The sequence below is a fragment of the Bos grunniens genome, chromosome 16 (genome assembly GCF_055505025.1).
Source record: "Bos grunniens cultivar Pamir isolate PY7600 chromosome 16, Bosgru_T2T1.0, whole genome shotgun sequence".
NCBI classification, from domain to species: Eukaryota; Metazoa; Chordata; class Mammalia; order Artiodactyla; family Bovidae; genus Bos; species Bos grunniens.
The window spans coordinates 77,010,651-77,031,628 of record NC_141180.1 but is presented as its reverse complement, the minus strand read 5'-3'; the positions used below and the strand labels follow the sequence as shown (position 1 = coordinate 77,031,628).

The 20,978-nt window shown below is 36.8% G+C and overlaps 1 protein-coding gene and 1 long non-coding RNA gene across 2 annotated transcripts in view; both read right to left on the bottom strand.

Moving 5' to 3' along the window:
* The window catches only part of LOC147357049 (complement factor H-like), a 94,733-nt gene that overhangs the window by 25,604 nt on the left and 48,151 nt on the right, over window positions 1-20,978 (bottom strand). The gene's annotated exons all lie outside the window — the stretch shown is intronic.
* On the bottom strand, window positions 4,383-5,404 carry LOC147357050 (uncharacterized). The gene is made up of 2 exons (XR_015143763.1): window positions 5,222-5,404; window positions 4,383-4,792 (listed from the first exon to the last, which is right to left on the bottom strand). It is a non-coding gene; the product is annotated as an uncharacterized LOC147357050 (long non-coding RNA).

Here is a 20,978-nt window from a genome sequence, read left to right as displayed (position 1 = left end):
ATTGGTCAAAATTTCTTGAACTTTGTGCTTAAAAAGTGTGAGCTTATTGTATGTAAGTACCTGAGTAAAATCAGATTTTATTTTTCAGATGTCAAAAATACACTTCTTTGTTTTATTACTTCCATTTAACTTAAAACAATATGTAACGTAAAAGTAATCTATTTTTATGGGAATAACTGTAAATACCAAATATCAACATTTAAAAATGAACAAGGCATTTTTCTGTCAACCGTGAGTACTAAACTTTTTATACAAATTTGCTATCAACCCCTTGAATATTGCATTTTGAGTTTTGTTTTTTAATTTCATGTTTGTGAAATATTCCATTAAAATAATTATTTTTAAAGTGATTCTGAAAGAATTTTATTTTATTCTATATATTTTCATAATTAACAAAAGATCTTAGACTTAATTATTCTTGATGGATTTAAAAGATTGATGTCTCATAAGACATTAGTGTAAACCTAAATTTCCTTCTCAATATTAGACTTGGGCTGTATAATTTATCATTTGCATCTTAGCATGAGAATAAGGCCACTTCTCCACAAGAGAATTGACTGTGTAATATTTGCTCATAATTATTTAATTTAAAAAATGATGTCTGACATATACAGACTACTATATATAAAATAGATGATTAATAAGGACCTATCATATAAGACAGGGAACTCTACTCCATACTCTGTTACAACCTATATGGGGAAAAAAAAAAAAAAAACTAGAAAAAGTGAATATCTTTAACTGATTCACTTTGCAATGCATCTGATATATTGCACATTATATATCAACTATGCTGCTATAAAATTTGTTTTAAAATATAAAATAAGTCTGAGATTTGTTCAAGATTCTCATATTTGCATGTAATGATCCACATATAATATATATTGTCTCATTTTTAGCTTAGAAAATCATAACTTTTCACTGAAACTGAAAAATTGATTTGGTTCTTGCTGTCCAGGTTACTTCCTTAGACTCAGTCTTCATTATTTTTTCCACATTTGCATCTTGTATGTAATCCTTTTTCCCCTGGTGTTTTACATTGCAGACTTACAAAATATGTCTAGATTTTCCTCTCTAGTACTTATTTATGGTGCCGGACCATAGTCTATTCTCTAGTACCTCAAGTGATGGTGCTTTCACTTAACTTCATCTCCTAGAGGTACATATTTATAAATACATATTTTCTCACTCTGTGTTTTCCAAAAATATTAGCTGTCTTAGTACAATTGAGAAAAGACTAAAAGAAACTGTAATAAATTGTATTTATAACTGGCCTTCTGAAATACTGGGGCATTTGTAAAACAATTCCACTGTTTTACCTCCCAGCCCTGCACACCAGATTCATGCAAAATAAGTTAGACTTCACAGCTCTTTTTAGACTTCCTTAAAAACAAACCTTCAAATATGCTTAGTTGAAGCCCATCACAGCTTGGAAATTAATACTCCTTACTCAGTGTAAGCATATTAATTTGGACGACTATGAACAAGTTTAAATCTCCTATTCCCTAGCTTACCTTCAATAACCAGGATTACACTGATAAAAGATATGATGCTTTTCTTATCTTTATAGAAGATTTAACCAAAACCACTAATTATGTATGTGTGTGTGTGTGTATATATATATATATATATATTTTTTTTTACACAAGGGGCTAAATAACTATAAAAAAGAATGAATTTTTGCCATTTTATACAACATGATTGGACTTGGAAGGTATTATTCTTTGTGAAATTTGTCATACAGAAAAATACAAGTACCATATGATATCACTTAGATGTGGAATTAAAAAAAAATTAATTGAAAGAGACACGTGAACCTCAATGTTCATCACAGCACTGTTTGTAATAGCCAGACATGGAAGCAACCTATATGCCCATCAGCAGATGAATGGATAAGAAAGCTGTTGTACATATACACAATGGAGTATTACTCAGCCATTAAAAAGAATACATTTGAATCAGTTCTAGTGAGGTGGATGAAACTGGAGCTGATTATACAGAGTGAAGTAAGCCAGAAAGAAAAACACCAATAGAGTATATTAATGCATATATATGGAATTTAGAAAGATGGTAACAATAACCCTGTGTATGAGACAGCAAAAGAGACACTGATGTATAGAACAGTCTTTTGGACTCTGTGGAAGAGGTAGAGGGTGGGATGATTTAGAAGAATGGCATTGAAACATGTATAATACCATATTATGAAATGAACCACCAGTCCAGGTTCAATGCAGGATACAGGATGCTTGGGGCTGGTGTACTGGAATGACCCAGAAGGATGGGATGGGGAGGGAGGTGGGAGGGGGGTTCAGGATGGGGAACACATGTACACCTGTGACGGATTCATGTTGATGTATGGCAAAACCAATACAATGTTGTAAAGTAATTAGCCTCCAATTAAAATAAATACATTTATATTTTTTAAAAAATTTTTAAAAAATGAATGAATATAACAAAACAGCAACAGACTCACAGATACAGATAATGAGCAAGTGGTTGCCAGTGGGGAAAAGGAAGCAGGGAAGGACAATAGGTGTATTTGATTAAGAGGTATTATGTATAAAATAAAGAATCTCCAAGGACATACCATACAACACAGGAAGCATAATCAACATTTTACAATAACTCTAAATACAGTATAATCTTTAAAAATTGTGGATCTCTGTGTTATACAACTGAAACTTGTAAATCAACTATATGTCAACTCCAAATTATTTAAAAACAAATTATTTTAAAGATTTGCTAAAACTTTTTAGGTGAAAGTTAATTATGAACAGAGTCTGTAAATTAACACTCATCTTTACAAAGAATGACAATAAATGCAGAAAAATTATAGAACTGATCTTTAAAAATCACCATTTTCTAGACAACGGTGAAATAACTGTTTGCAGCCTTGGGTCACAAATAGATTCTACAACGATTAGTTGAAAAATTTGGAGAAATAATATCTACAAAAATGTTAATATTTACAGCAAAGATAACTTGTCAACTGTAACAATTTCATTTAAGGGTGAGAAAACCAGCAATTTGTTTTCAGCAATTCAATTGTTACCAGCAATTCAGATTTAAATCAATTAGCACCAATGGTGATGGCCATGCTTCTTAGACTAAGAAGGTCACTTAACTTGATGCAGTACAAAGTAAGATATCACCTTAAATATTGTAGCTTGATTGTTTGAATCTATTTTAATAATAACATTTTTATGATATTTAGAAATTTAAAATGTTTATAGTTAACTGATTTAAGCTTAATATGCTGTTTAAAATGTGTGAACATAAAAATCACCTTTCAGACTGCTGGTGAATGTTTCTAAAATGCTCTGTACCAGCAAAATCAGGAAAATGTTACTAGACCTGGATCATTACCAAATTGGTCTCTAAAGCTCCTATTGTGTCACTTTGCGTGTTTATTTTAGAAAATATTTTGAGGTTCAAAGTTGATATAAACTGAAGACAGAAAAATTCAGGATTTCATGTAAATAAAAAGAAGTGAAACACCTTTTACACTGTTGAATCTGTGAATTCAACTCTAGCTATACTAAATAGTTTCTTATATTTCTTGCCAATATTTTTCTATAAAACGTTATTCAGTGTTTAAAGCAGAGTGTCTTTGTGTGTGTGTGTATATTTAATGTTGAATTTTTAATCATATATGCCGTGTTATTGTAGTTACGCAATATCATTCTTATTGTTCTTTATTTGAATTATGTGTACTTTGACAAGCATCTTGTAAAATATTATGAGATCCAACCACTCCAGCCTAAAGGAAATCAGTCCTGAATGTTCATTGGGAGGACTGATGCTGAAGCTGAAACTCCAATATATTGGCCACCTGATGTGAAGAGCTGACTCTTTTGAAAAACCCTGATGCAGGGTAAGATTGAAGGAGGGAGGAGAAGGGGATGACAGAGGATGAGATGGTTGGATGGCATCACTGACTCAATGGACATGAGTTTGAGTTAGCTCCGGGAGTTGGAGCATGGACAGGGAGGCCTGGAGTGCTGCAGTGCATGGGGTCGCAAAGAGTCGGACACGACTGTGTGACTGAACTGAACTGAAAATATTATGTATTTCATCATTTTTGGTGTATTCATCTATTGATAGATGAGCAAAAGTAAGATAAACTACATACATTTAATTCCTGACTTAAGTATGACATAGTTTGCTTTTATAGGTTTGTTAAATGATATTATCAATATTTTGAATGTTTTCCATTTCTTTCCACACTTTTATCCTATGTCTTCTAAAACAGAGTTTCAGAAACCCTCAGAAGTAATGGAGAAAGCTTTAAGAAAGTTAGGAAGCTGATGGATAGAAGGAGGCATGAAAGTGATTGAATCTAATTTCTTGCTGTAAATGTTTCATGAACAGGACACATAACATTTTGATTTGCCAAGTTTAATGAGGTACTTTTAAGAAGTGATTCATTGGACCCATCTCTCAATTACATTGTCCCCATAATATTTAACACAATCTGATTTATGATTCAAGATGTGTTAAAAAATACTTGATAAAAGAAACAGAATTGAATTAATAAGGAAAAATCTGAATACATGTACATATTTCAGTTTTATAACTGCATTTAGTCAAGGATTTATCCACATTGAGGATACACCACCTTTCCTTCCCGACAAGTTGTTCGAAATGTATGTTTTGGTGTCAGTTGACGATAACCATATTGACACATAAATTCAATAGTATCCTCTGTTTTAGAGTAAAGTTTTTTTATCGTATTTCCATCTTAACTGTATGTGATGTTTTCTCATTGTTTCTTCTGAAATTAGACAGGCCTCTAAAATTAAAGAAAATAAACATAAACCTTTGAGTAATATGCAAATACACAGATTTTCAGGGTTTCAAGAACTTTGGTCCAAAAATTCTTCCTCAAACCTTTTCCAAACCAATACACTGAAAATGTATAATGTAAGTTTCAACATATTTAAAAAGTTAATGTTATAAGAATGAGATACTTTGTTTAGTATAACCATTAAATGTTATAAGATTCATAATGTCAGTTATCATATGAAGAGCTTTCATAAAGGAGCCATTGTTGCTTGAACATGAAATTTTCTAACTATATTTCTATGTACAGATATTAATCTTTGGTGTTCAAGCATTAACTGGTTGTTATTTAATCCATAAAAACTCTATTATAAACAGTTAAACGTTATACTGTGTACAAGGATTATCCCAGGATCCAAGAGAAGTTTAAAGCATTTACCTAAGCATTTTGGTGGTTGTGACCACTTTCCATTCTGACATACTACTTTTCTGTTTCCCTGAAGTTCATAGTAGGCCTGACACCGGTACTCAACAATCATTCCTGGAGGATATACTGATTGCAGGAGTGAGGTAATTTCTCCATTGTCTATTGGTGGAGGAGGCCCACATTTTCCTTGAGAGACTAAAAAATAATAGTTTTTGCTTTATTCAAAGACAGCTCCTACAGTTTTAAACAAATAAAATAAAAATGCAACCAAATATGTCATATCAAAACTTAAGATTTCTGATGACAGAAATGATTTATAGAAAGAATTTTAATCAGAAATACACATTTTAAGGCCTTATTTTACCACCATGGAAGCACATATAGTACGTTAACAAATATGTCTGCTTTGCAGTGTCCTGATGTTCAAACATGTTTTTTTTTTTTTTTTTTCAGAGTATATGCTGGAAAGATGGATAGCTAAAAAAAAAACAAAAACAAAAAACTACCATGATATACAACATGTTGCAGTGTCTGTGAAAGAAATTTTGGCTTCCATTTTTGGATAAGATGAGGTAAAAAAAAATGTGTGCTTATAGCATCTGTTAGTATTCCTTCTGCCAAATGAAGGTCCTGAACATAATATAAAAACCAACATAGGAGACTGTGAAACAAGTAGTTAGTCAATCTGCTTAGGGACCTTTGGATTCAAAGAGTTACACTGAAGAGAGTCCTTGGGGTTTTCATTTTGCCTTCTATGTACTGTGAATGGGCCACTGAGACAGCAACCCAGAAATAATACAAGTTCAGAAAGAAAAAATGTCTCAGGAAGCAGTTGATCTTTTTAAGAAAAGGCCCAGAAAAGAGTAGCCTAGCAAGATACAGTTTTCACAATATTGAATTAGTCTAGAAATACTGCACGAAGTGTGCACACTAAGTTTTTGTGTGCACCAGGACCCAGAGACCCCACAGAGACTAAGCCAGAATTGTGTCTGAGTGTCTCCTGTAGAAGTATGGGTGAGCAGTGCACTGCTACAGGGGCAGGGGCTCTGGGTGCAGTAGACCTGGGTATTGCATAAGCCCTCTTGGAGGAGGCTGCAATTAACTCCACCACAGAGCCACCAGAACCTAAGCAGGACTGCAGAAACAGACCCTTAGAGGGCATAAAAAAATCCTTGTGCACAAAAGAACCCAGGAGAAAGAGGCAGGGACTCTACAAGAGACTGACCTAGACTTGCCCGTCAGTGTTTAGGAGTCTTCAGCAGAGACATGGGTTAGAGGTGGCCTGCTGCAGGTTTGGGGGCATTGAGTGTGGCAGTGCATGCATAAGACCTTTTGAAGGAGGTCACCAGTATCTTCCTTATCTCCACCATTGTTTGGCCACAGATCAAAAAACAGGGAGGGAACACGACCCCATCCATCAACAGAAAATTGAACTAAAGATTTACTGAGCATGGCCCCTTCCATTAGACCAAGACCCAGTTTCACCCTGAGACAGTCTCTCTCATAAGGAAGCTTCCATAAACCTCTTATCCTCATCCATCAGAGGGAAGACAGAATGAAAACCACAGTCACAGAAAACTAACCAATCTGATCACATGGACAACAGCCTTGTAGAACTCCATGAAACTCTAAGCCATGCTGTATAGGGCCTTCAAGTTGGATGTGTCATGGCGGAGGATTCTCACAAAATGTGGGCCACTGGAGAAGGGAATGGCAAACCACTTCAGAATTCTTGCCTTGAGATCCCCATGAACAGCATGAAAAGGCAAAAAGATAGAACACTGAAAGATGAACTCCTCAGGTGCGGTGGTGCCCAAAATGCAGGAGATAAGTGGAGAAATAATTCCAGAAAGAATGAAGAGATGAAGAAAAAGCAAAAACAACATCCAATTGTGGATGTGACTGGTGATGGAAGTAAAGTCTAATGCTGTAAGGAGCACTATTGCATAGGGACCTGGAATGTTAGGTCCATGAATCAAGGTAAATTGGAAGTGGTCAAACAGGAGATGGCAAGAATGAACATCGGCATTTTAAAAATCAGCAAACTAAAATGGACTTGAATGGGTGACTTTGACTCAGATGACTGGTATATCTACCAGTGATCTGGTAGAATCTGGTAGAATGTGAGCAAGAATCTCTAAGAAGAAATGGAGTATCCATGATAGTCAACAAAACAGTCTGAAATCAGTGCTTGCATGCAATCTCAAAAATGACAGAATGATTGCTGTTCATTTCCAAGCCAAACAATTAACAAGCACAGTCATCCAGGTCTATGCCCTGAACAGTAATGTTGAAGAAGCTGAAGTGGAATGGTTTTCTGAAGACATACAAGGACTTCTAGAACTAACAAGCAAAACGATGTCATTTTCATTATATTGGACTGGAATGCAAAAGTGGGAGGTCGAGATATCTGGACTAACAGGCAATTTTGGTGTTAAGAGTACAAAATGAAGCAGGGAAAAGAGTAGGAGAGTTTTGCCAAGAGAACACACTGGTCATAGCAAACACCCTCTTCCAACAACACAAGTGAAAACTCTACACATGGACATCATCAAATATCCATGGAAAACTCTACACATGGACAATACCAAAATCAGATTGATTATATTCTTTGCAGCCAAAGGTGGAGAAGCTCTATACAGTCAGCAAAAACAAGACTGGGACCTGACTGTGGCTCAGATCATGAACTTCTTGTTGCCAAATTCATACTCAAATTGAAGAAAGATGTGAAAACCACTAGACATTCAGGCATGACCTAAATCAAATCCCTTACAATTAGAGTGGAGGAGACAAATAGATTCAAGGGATTTGATAAGACAGAATTCCTGAACAACAATGGACAGTTGCTCCTGACTTTGTACAGGAGGAAGGGATCAAAATCATCCCCCAAAAAAAGAAACGTAAAAAAGGCAAAATGGTTGCCTCAAGAGGCCTTACAAATAGCTGAGAAAAGAAGAGATGCTAAAGGCAAAGGAGAAAAGGAAAGATAAAATGATTTGAATGCAGTGTTCCAAAGAATAGCAAGGAAAGATAAGAAAGCCTTCCTCAGTGATCAGTGCAAAGAAATAGGGGAAAACAATAGAATGGGAAAGACTGGAGATCTCTTCAAGAAAATTACAGATACCAAGGGCATTTCATGCAACAATGGGCACTATAAAGGACAAAAATGGTATGTACCTAACAGAAGTAGAAGATATTAAGAAGAGGTGGCAAGAATACACAGAACTATATAAAAAAGATCTTCATGACCCAGATAACCACAAAGGTATGATCACTCACCTAGAGCCAGACATCCTAAAATACAAAGTCAAGTAGGCCTTACGAAGCATCACTGTGAACAAAGCTAGTGGATGTGATGGTATTCCAGTTGAGCTATTTCAAATCCTAAAGATGATGCTCTTTAAGTGCTGCACTCAATATGCCAGAAAATTCAGCAGTGAACAAAGGTCTGAAAAATGTCAATGTTCATTCCAATCCCAAAGAAAGGCAATCCCAAAGAATGTTCCAGCTACCGTACAATTGCATTCATCTCACACACTAGTAAAGTAATGCTCAAACTTCTCCAAGCTAGGCTTCAACAGCACGTGACCCATGAAATTCCTGTATTCAAACTGGATTCAGAAAAGGCAGAGAAACCAGAGATCAAATTGCAAACATCCGTTGGATCATCATAAAAGCAAGAGAGTTCCACAAAAAAATCCACTTCTGTTTTATTGACTACACCAAAATCTTTTGCTGTGTGGATCACAACAAACTGTGGAAATTAAATAGATGGTAACACCTGACCTGCCTCTTGAGAAATCTGTATGCAGGTCAAGAAGTCACAGTTAGAATCAGACATGGAAGAAAAACTGGTTCCAAATCAGGAAAGGAGCACATCAAGTCTGTATACTGTCACCTGCTTACTTAACTTCTATGCAGAGTACATCATGCAAAATTCCAAGCTGGATGAAGCACAAGGTGGAATCAGTATTGTCAGGAGAAATATCAACAAGCTCAAATATGCAGATGAAACCACCCTTATGGCAGAAAATGAAGAAGAACTAAAGAGCCTCTTAGTGAAAGTGAAAGAGGAGAGTGGAAAAGTTAGCTTAAAAATCAACATTCAGAGAACTAAGGTCATGGCATCTGGTCCCATCACTTCAGAGAAAACAGATGGTGAAGCAATGGAAACTGTGAGAGACTTTATTTTGGGGCTCCAAAATCATTGCAGATGGTGACTGCAGCCGTGAAATTAAAAGACACTTGCTCCTTAGAAAAATGTTATGACCTACCTAGACAGCATATCAAAAAGCAGAGACATTACTTTGCTAACAAATTCCACCTAGTGAAAGCTATGATTTTTTTCAGTCATCATGTACGGATGTGAGAGTTGGACTATAAAGAAAGATGAGCACCAAAAAATTGATGCTTTTGAATTGTGGTTTTGGAGAAGACTCTTGAGAATCCCTTGGACTGCAAGGAGATCAAACCAGTCAATCCTAAAGGAGATCAGTCCTGAATATTTATTGGAAGAACTGATGATGAAGCTGAAGCTCCAATACTTTGGCCAGCAGATGAAAAGAACTGACTCTTTGGAGAAAACCCTGATGCTGGGAAAATTGAAGGTGGAAGGGTAAGGGGATAACAGAGGATGAGATGGTAGGATGGCATCACTGACTTGATGGATGTGAGGTTAGTTAAGCTTTGGGAGTTGGTGATGGATGGGAAATCCTGGTGTGCTGCAGTCCATGGAGTTGCAAAGAGTCAGACATGACTGTGTGACTGAACTGGAATGCTTTAGTCTAGAAACACATGATGGCAGAAACCTCAGCCCAATCCTTTCCATGCCTTGATCTACAGGGTCCAAGTAAGCAGCTCACATTTCCACCCACATAATGAGCGAACTCTTGAGAGTCCCTTGGACTGCAAGGAGGTCCAACCAGTCCATTCCTAAAGGAGATCAGTCCTGGGCGTTCATTGGAAGGACTGATGTTGAAGCTGAAACTCCAATACTTTGGCCACCTCATGTGAAGAGTTGACTCATTGGAAAAGACCCTGATACTGGGAGAGATTAGGCGCAAGAGGAGAAGGGGATGACAGAGAATGAGATGGCTGGATGGCATCACCGACTCGATGGACATAAGTTTGAGTGAACTCCCCTAATTGGTGATGGACAGGGAGGCCTGGCATGCTGCAATTCGTGAGGTCGCAAAGAGTCAGACACGACTGGGTGACTGAATTGAACTGAACTGAAAGAGTGAACAAGAAACCTCTGCCGTTTCTCCTGGTGCCAGAGGAGGCCAGGTGGGAACCTTGGACTTGCAACCTACATGGCAGTAATGAAAGCCCGATTAATGAAGGAGTCCAATAACATCCTTAGTCTCAAGATATAAAAGCTCAAGTGTCTGAATACAGTTGAAAATAATTTATCAGACCAAAGACCAGGTAAACCTCAAAAGAGAAAAAGCAATCAACAGAAGACAACACTGAGATGACACAGATATTGAAATCATTGGATGATAGTTTTTAAAAATCTAGTCCAATTGGTAGAACTAGAAAATAGATTATTAAAAAACTACATGGATTGACAATATATTGCAGATAGCAGAATGATCAATAAGTTTGAATATTAACTAACCTTGAAAATAAACTGGAAAGAAAATGGACATAGCTTCAAAGACCCGTGGTAAGATAGCAAAGAAGGTTGAACATGAAGTTGAAAAAAAATAATGGCTGACTTCCCTATGCATTCATTTTCTGATGGTCTAAACGGAAAGTAAATCCAAAAGAATGGGCATATGTGTATATGTGTAGCTGATTCACTTTGATGTACAGTGAAACTAACACTATATTGTATAGGAAATACACTCCAAAAAATGTTTTTTTAAATAATGGCTGATAATTTCTCAAATCAGTTATATGACTTAGCAAGTAACCAAAAACAGCAACTACATGCTAAAACTGCTCAGTGAATTCCAAATGGGATGGAGCCAAAGAAGTTAATGTCAAGATACATCATAATCAGTTCCTGTTGTGTTGTTCAGTCGCTTAAGTGTTTCTGACTCTTTGCAACCCCATGGATTGTAGAAAGACCGGCTTCCTGGTCCTTCATTAATTCCCAGAGTTTGCTCACAGTCATGTCCATTCTGTCGATCATGCCTTCCTACCATCTCATCGCTGATGTCCCTTCTCTTTCTGTACTTAATCTTTTCCAATATCAGGTTCTTTTCCAATGAGTCAGCTCTTCTCATTAGGTGGCCAAAATACTGGAGCTTCAGCTTCAGCATCAGTCCTTCCAATGAATATTCAGGACTGATTTCTTTCAGGACTGACTGGTTTGATCTCCTTGCAGTCTAAGGGACTCTCAAGAGTCTTCTCCAGCACCACAGATCAAAAAATCAATTCTTTGGTACTCAGCCTTCTTTGTGCTCAAACATTCACATCCATACATTACTGCTTGAAAAACCATAACTTTGACAATATGAACCTTTGTTGGTAAAGTGATGTCTCTGCTTCTTACCATGCTGTCAAGGTTTTCATAGCTTTTCTTCCAAGAAGTCTTTTAATTTCACGGCTGCAGTCAGCATCCACAGTGATTGTGAAGCTGAAAAGAATGAAGTCACTGTTTCTATTTTCACCCATTTTTGACATATAGTGATGGAACCCAATACCATGATCTTCATTTTTTGAATGTGGTTTTAAGCTAGCTTTTTCAATCTCCTCGTTCACCATTATCAAGAGGCTCTTTAGTTCCTCTTTGCTTTCTGCCATTAGTGTGATGTCATCTGTGTATCTGAGGTTATTGGTATTTTTCCTGGCAATCTTGATTCCAGCTTGTGCTTCTTCCAGCCTGGTATCTTGTGTGAAGTTAAAGTAGCAGGTGACAATATAGCCTTGACATACTCCTTTCCAAATTTTGAACCAGTTTGTTGTTCCATTCCAGTTCTAACTGTTGCTTCTTGACCTGCATACAGGTTTCTCAGGAGGCAGGTAAGGTGGTCAAGTATTCTCATCTCTGTAAGAATTTTCCACAGTTTATTGTGATCCACACAGTCAAAGACTTTAGTGTAGTCAATGAAGCAGTGTTTCTTCAATTCCTTTGCATTTTCTATGATCGAACGGATGTTGTCAATTTAATTTCTAGCTCTGCTGTCTTTCTAAATTTAGCTTGTACATCTCGAAGTTCTCAATTCACAAGTTGTTGAAATTTAGCTTGAATATTTTGAGTATTACCTTGCTAGCATGTGAAATGAGCCCAATTGTGTTGTGGTAGTACGAACATTCTTTGGCGTTGCCCTTCTAGAGACTGGGATAAAAACTCACCTTTTCCAGTTGTATAGCCACTGCTGAGTTTTCCATATTTGCTGGCATATTAAATGTAGTACTTTCACAGCATCATCTTTTAGGATTTGAACTAGCTCAGCTGGAATCCCATCATCTCCACTAGCTTTGTTTGTAGTGATGCCCACTTGATTTTACACTCTAGGATTTCTGGCTCCAGGTGACTTGTGGTTATCTGGGTCATTAAGTCCTTTTCTGTACAGTTCTTCTGTATATTCTTGCCACCTCTTCTTAATACCTTCTTCTTCTCTTAGGGGCATACTGTTTCTGCCCTTTACTGTGCCCATGATTACATGAAATGTTCCCTTGCTCTCTCTAATTTTCTTGAAGACATCTCTAGTCTTCCCCATTGTATTGCTTTCCTCTATTTTTTTGCATTGCTCACTTAACAAGGCTTTCATATCTCTCCTTGCTATCCTTTGGATTCTGCATTCAGATGGGTATATTTTCCCTTTTGTCCTTTGCACTTTGCTTCTCTTCTTTATTCATCTCTTTGTAAGGCCTTCTCAGAAAGCCATTTTGCATTGTTGCATTTCTGCTTCTTAGGGATGGTTTTGCTCACTGCCTCCTGTACAAAGTTACAAACCTCCATCCATAGTTCTTCAGGCACTCTCACAGATCTAATCCCTTGAATATTTTTATCCTTTCTGCTATATAATCATAAAAGACCTGAATGGCCTAGTGGTTTTCCCTGCTTTCTTCAATTCAAGTCTGAATTTCTCAATAAGAACCTCATGATCTGAGCCACAGTCAGCTTCCAGTCTTGGTGTTGCCAACTGTATAGAGCTTATCTATCTTTGACTGCAAAGAATATAATCATTCTGATTTCGGTACTGAACATCTCGTGATGTCCATATGTAGAATTGGCTCTTGTGTTTTTGAAGAGGGTGTTTGCTATGATCCATGTCTTCTCTTGTCAAAACTCTTTTAGCCTTTCCCCTGCTTCATTTTGTACTCCAAGGCCAAACTTGCCTGTTACTCCAGGTATCTTTTTATTCCTACCTTGCATTCCAGTTCCCTGTATGAAAAGCAGATTGTTTTTTTTATTTTGATGTTTTGATCTAGAATGTAATATAAGTCTTCATAGAACCAGTCAACCATATATTTTGACATTAGTGGGTGGGGCATAGACTGGGATTACTCTGATTGTAAGTGACTTGCCTTGGAAATGAATGGAGATAATTTTGTCGTTTTGAGAATGCACCCAAGTACTGCATTTCAGACTCTTTTGTTGACTGTGAGGGCTACTCCATTTCTCCTAAGGAATTCTTTTCCGTAGTAGTAGATATAATGGTCATCTGAATTAAATTTGCCCATTCCGGTCCCTTTCAATTCACTGATTCATAAGTCTTGATGTCATAATGAGTAATAAATATATGTATATAAATATTTATTATTATATAATATTTATATATTAATATAAATATATAATATTTATCTATAATATATTGTATAATATATATTATATTATATTTATATATATATTATATTTATATATATTATATTATATATATAATATATTATATATATTTATATATAAATATATATATATTTGTGTGTGTGTCTAGAGCTTTGTAGTATAGTCTGAAGTCAGGGAGTGTCATTCCTCCAGCTCCATTTTTCTTTCTCAAGATTGCTTTGTCTATTCTTGGCCTTTTGTGTCTCCATTCAAATTTTAAGTTTTTTTTTTTTTTTCTAGTTCTGTGAAAAATTGCCATTGGTAAATACATACAGATTGCATTGAATCTGTAGATTGCTTTTGGTAGTATAGTCATTTTGACAATATTCATTTTTCTAATCAAAGATAATGGTATATCCTTCTATCTGTTTTTGTCTTCAATTTCTTTCATTAATATACTACAGTTTCAGATTACAGATCTTCTGTTTCCTTAGGTTTATTCTCCAAAGAAGACATTCCGATTGGCAAAACGTCCATGAAAAGATGTTCATATCACTAATTATTAGAGAGATTCAAATCAAAACTACAGCATGATATCCCTTAACATGAGTCAAAAGAGCTATGCTGGTGAGTATGTGGAAAGAAGATAACACTCCTACACTGTTAGTTGATACAGCCACTATGGAGACAAGTATTTACGCTCCTTTGAAAACTAAAAATAGAGCTACCATATGACCCTGCAATCTTGCCCCAGGCATGGATCTGGTGAAAAACTTGGTCTATGAGGAAACACACACCCTAATGTTCATTGCAGCACTGTTTACAATAGTCATAATATGGAAAACAGAAATGGGTAAAGAAGATGTGGTACAAATATACAATGGAATATTACTCACCCACTAAAAGAATGAAATAACCAACACAGTATTCTTCACAGAGCTAGAACAAATAATTTCACAATTTGTATGGAAATACAAAAAACCTCGAATAGCCAAAGCAATCTTGAGAAAGAAGAATGGAACTGGAGGAATCAACCTACCTGACTTCAGGCTCTACTACAAAGCCACAGTTATCAAGACAGTATGGTACTGGCACAAAGACAGAAATATAGATCAATGGAATAAAATAGAAAGCCCAGAGATAAATCCACGCACCTATGGACACCTTATCTTTGACAAAGGAGGCAAGAATATACAACAAAGAAAAGACAATCTCTTTAACAAGTGGTGCTGGGACAACTGGTCAACCAGTTGTAAAAGAGTGAAACTAGAACACTTTCTAACACCATACACAAAAATAAACTCAAAATGGATTAAAGATCTAAACGTAAGACCAGAAACTATAAAAATCCTAGAGGAGAACATAGGCAAAACACTCTCTAACATACATCACAGCAGGGTCCTCTATGACCGACGTCCCAGAATATTGGAAATAAAATCAAAAATAAACAAATGGGACCTAATTAACCTTAAAAGCTTCTGCACATCAAAGGAAACTATTAGCAAGGTGAAAAGACAGCCTTCAGAATGGGAGAAAATAATAGCAAATGAATCAACTGACAAACAACTAATCTCAAAAATATACAAGCAACTCCTACAGCTCAACTCCAGAAAAATAAACGACCCAATCAAAAAATGGGCCAAAGAACTAAATAGACATTTCTCCAAAGAAGACATACAGATGGCTAACAAACACATGAAAAGATGCTCAACATCACTCATTATCAGAGAAATGCAAATCAAAACCACTATGAGGTACCATTTCACACCAGTCAGAATGGCTGTGATCCAAAAGTCTACAAATAATAAATGCTGGAGAGGGTGTGGAGAAAAGGGAACCCTCTTACACTGTTGGTGGGAATGCAAACTAGTACAGCCACTATGGAGAACAGTGTAGAGATTCCTTAAAACACTGGAAATAGAACTGCCTTATGATCCAGCAATCCCACTGCTGGGCATACACACTGAGGAAACCAGAAGGAAAAGAGACACGTGTACCCCAATGTTCATTGCAGCACTGTTTATAATAGCCAGGACATGGAAGCAACCTAGATGTCCATCAGCAGATGAATGGATAAGAAAGCAGTGGTACATATACACAATGGAGTATTACTCAGCCATTAAAAAGAATACATTTGAATCAGTTCTAATGAGGTGGATGAAACTGGAGCCTATTATACAGATTGAAGTAAGCCAGAAGGAAAAACATAAATACAGTATACTAACGCATATATATGGAATTTAGAAAGATGGTAACAATAACCCGGTGTACGAGACAGCAAAAGAAACACTGATGTATAGAACAGTCTTATGGACTCTGTGGGAGAGGGAGAGGGTGGGAAGATTTGGGAGAATGACATTGAAACGTGTAAAATATCATGTAAGAAACGAGTTGCCAGTCCAGGTTCGATGCACGATACTGGATGCTTGGGGCTAGTGCACTGGGACCACCCAGAGGGATGGTATGGGGAGGGAGGAGGGAGGAGGGTTCAGGATGGGGAGCACATGTATACCTGTGGCAGATTCATTTTGATATTTGGCAAAACTAATACTATTATGTAAAGTTTAAAAATAAAATAAAATTAAAAAAAAAAAGAATGAAACAATGTCATTTGCAAAAATATGGATGGACCTAGAGAGTGTTATACTGAGTGAAGTTAGAGAAGGAGGAAAATTGTAAGACATCCCCTATATGAATCTTAAAAGAAATTTTGCAGACAACTTATTTTTGGAAAAGAAACAGACTCACAGACTTAGAGAAGGAATTTATGGTTGCCAGGGGGAATGATGGGAGAAGAGACAGGGAATTTGGGTGGACATGAACACACTGCTATTTTTTAAGTGGGTGACAAATAAGGACCTACTGTATAGCACAGGGAACTCTGTGGAGTGTAATGTGGCAGATTTGATAGGAAGGGAGTTTGAGTGAAAATGGTCACATGCATATGTGTGGCTGAGTCCCTTCACTGTTTACCTGAAGTTAGCACAACAGTGTTAATCAGCTATATGCCAATACTAAATCAAAAGTTAAACAAGATACATCATGTTCAAATTCCTGAAACTTACAGAAAAAAATCTCATAAGCAGCTTGATAGACATGCAATACTAATTTGGGATAAATATTATGCAATACATATTTGGAAAAAAGGATTCAAGCATCAGTGGAAATCTCATCAATGAGCATAGAGTCAGAGAGAAATGAGAACATTTTCCCAAAGCTGGATGAAAAAATTGTCAACTCCAAATTCTTGTAAATTATCTTGCAAACTATCCTTTTGAATTAAAGCGAGAAAGAAAAAATTTCCCAAACAAAGCAAAACTGATAGAATTTGTCTCCAGCAGAACGATACTTAAGAACTTTTCAAAAGAAAGCAAAATAGAAAAAGAATTGAGATTTTAGAATGGAGTTTTTTCTTCCTTTTTTTTAAAGAAAGGGAAAATATAATAAGAATATGATTTCCCTGTTGATTTTATTTTAGTTGTGCAAAATTGTCATCTGATATGGTGCTCAATGTATATAGAGAGGATACTACAGACATTTATGTTAAAAATATGGAGAGAACCAATAAATCTAAATGGAATTAAGCATTCAACAGTTCATCTGAGGTGGTAAAATGTCAGCAACAGTGGGGAGTGGTAAACTACCTCCTGCTGCTGCTAAGTCACTTCAGTCGAATTCTACTCTGTGGGACCCCAAAGATGGCAGCCCACCAGGCTCCTCTGTCCCTGGGATTTTCCAGGCAAGAGTACTGGAGTGGGGTGCCATTGCCTTCTCTGGATAAACTACCTATGTGTATCTTAATATCTAGAGAAACTAAGAAAACCATGCAAAGACATATACTCAAAAACAATGCAGATCCAAGTCAAATTATTTTATAACGTTCAAAAATCCACAAGGAAGTCAAGAAAAGAAAAACTTTGAGAATTGAAGGAAACACACAAAAAACAAATAAGAAAATGGCAGACTGTTCTTAATAAGTCACTCTAAATATAAATGGTCCTAAATACATCAATTAAAAACCTGAAAATGCCAGAGTAGACACCTAAACAAGACTCAGCTGTATGTTGTCTAAAAAAAAAGTCGCTTTAAACACGAAAACATGTTCAAGTGGAGATTGCAAAAATTACACACCTGGCAAAAGTTAACATGCGTCTGCCTACAATGCAGGACACCCGGGTTCGATCCCTGGGTTGGAAAGATCCCCTGGAGAAGGAAATTGCAACCCACTCCAGTATTCTTGCCTGGAAAATCCCATGGATGGAGGAGCTTGTTTGGCTATTGTCCATGGGGTCGAAAAGAGTCGGACACAACTGAGCGACTTCACTATCACTAATGTACATGGAACAACAGACTAGTTTCAAATAGGAAAAGGCTGTATAGTATCACCCTGCTTATTTAACTTCTATGCAGAGTACATCATGAGAAATGCTGGGCTGGAAGAAGCACAAGCTGGAATCAAGATTGCCGGGAGAAACATCAATCACCTCAGATATGCAGATGACACCACCCTTATGGCAGAAAGTGAAGAGGAACTAAAGAGCCTCTTGATGAAAGTGAAAGAGGAGAGTGAAAAAGTTGGCTTAAAGTTCAACACTCAGAAAACAAAGAACATGGCATCTGGTCCCATCACTTCATGGGAAATAGATGGGGAAACAGTGTCAGACTTTATTTTTTGGGGGCTCCAAAATCACTGCAGATGGTGACTGCAGCCATGAAATTAAAAGATGCTTACTCCTTGGAAGGAAAGTTATGACCAACCTAGATAGTATATTGAAAAGCAGAGATATTACTTTGCTAACAAGGTCCATCTAGTCAAGGCTATGGTTTTTCCAGTGGTCATGTATGGATGTGAAAGTTGGACTGTGAAGAAAGCTGAGTGCCAAAGAATTGATGCTTTTGAACTGTGGTGTTGGAGAAGACTCTTGAGAGTCCCTTGGACTGCAAGGAGATCCAGCCAGTCCATCCTAAAGGAGATCAGTCCTGGGTGTTCATTGGAAGGACTGATGCTGAAGCTGAAACTTCAATATTTTGGCCACCTCATGTGAAGAGTTGGCTCATTGGAAAAGACCATGCCTCCTGGGGCATCTCATTAAGAGGATGAGATGGCTGGATGGCATCACTGACTCGATGGACATGAGTTTGAGTGAACTCCGGGAGTTGGTGATGGACAGGGAGGCCTCGTGTGCTGTGATTCATGGGGTCCCAAAGAGTTGGACACGACTGAGTGACTGAACTGAACTGAACTGAACTGAACTGAAGGTACTTCTTGGTTTGGATTCCCATCCTGTCTGATCTCTAAACACTGAAGTGTCCCAGTAACAAGTTCAGACTTTTTATTTTTATGTGTACACTCATTTCCTGAATGAGTTCAGCTAGTTCAGTCACCAAGTCATGTCTAACACTTTGTGACCCCACGGACTGCTCATGCCAGGTTTCCATGTCCCTGACCTCCTCTGGAGTTGCCTAAGTTCATGTCCATTGAATTGTGATGTCACCCAAACATCTCATCTTCTGTCACCCTCTTCTCTGTCTGCCTTCAACCTTCCAATGAATCAGCTATTCACATCAAGCTTAGCTGAGGATTTTGAACATAACCTTACTAGCATGGGAGATGACTGCATTTGTCTTTTGATCTGAACATTTTTAGTACTGCCCTTCTTGGGAATTGGTAAGGATTGACCTTTTCCATTCCTGTGACTACTCCTGGGTTTCCAAAATTTGCTGATGTAATGAGTGTAGTACTTTTGTAGCATCATCCTGTAGGATTTTAAATAGCTCTGCTGGAGCTCAGCTAGTAACCTACCTTTAAATATCATCCATAGGTACAGCTGCCCACATCTATGTCAGATTTTGTGATCAGGCCCCAGCTGCTTATTCCATGTCTCAAAGCGGAATTTCTTGGGCTGTTAAATGTAACTATGGTACCTTTTACACACTTATATTCAGAAAACAACTGACTATCTTAATGTTTTAAGACAGGAAATGTCCCATGATTCCAACTGCTCAAATCTGGTCAACAATGTCATACAATAAACATGTTAGATTACATATTCAGACCACAAAAGAACTGGATTTTCAGCATCATTTTTTTTTTTTGCAACTAAAAATTATTCCAGAAAGGCTACTTTATCCTAATTTTGATTCAATATATCTTATTATATTCCCTAAATTGGGTGGACAGGGTGAGTAAGATATTCTACCTTTGCACTGAGGTGGTTTTCTCCAAGTTCCATTTAAACATATGACATCTATCTCCCCAAAAAGGTCATAATTCCCAATGCATTCATAACATGCTCTCTCACCACTTTGATATCTAGACTTCTGATTGTGTATAATAGCATTTTCCACTTGAGGTGGATTCACACAGGAAACATCCGAATAGAAAGGGAAAAAAGTCTCTCTTATATAATGATTATCATGAACAGCAAGGAGGAAATAGAATGTCAAATATATTCCATGGTTTTTTCAACAGTTCATCTGTCATGGAAGACTGCTAATTGTCATCAGTTTATATGTAAGGTTAAGGGAAAGGAAATAAAGTGATATTTCTCAGCATGAATTAAACTTCTGTATCTTAAATCTCTCCCCTATACCTCATTAGAAAAGTGATACACAATTTTTAGGGCACTGAAGAAAAAGAGTTTTGCTGGAAATCATGAGAGTTTTACTTCTTCTTTTCCAATCTGGATTCCTTTATTTCCTTTTCTTCTCTGAGTATTGTGGATAAAACTTCCAAAACTATGTTGAATAGGAGTGGTGAGCATGAACACCCTTGTCCTGTTCTTCACTTTAGGGGAAATGATTTCAATTTTTTTGCCACTGAGGATAATGTTTGCTGTGGGTTTATCATATATGGTTTTTATTAGGTTGAGGTATGTTCCTTCTATGCCTTCTTTCTGTAGGGTTTTTATCATAAATGGATGCTGAGCTTTATTAAAGGCTTTCTCTGCATCTTTTGAGATAATCATATGGGTTTTTTCCCTCCAATTTGCTAATGTGGTATATGACATTGATTGATTTGTGAATATTGAGGAATCCTTGCATCCC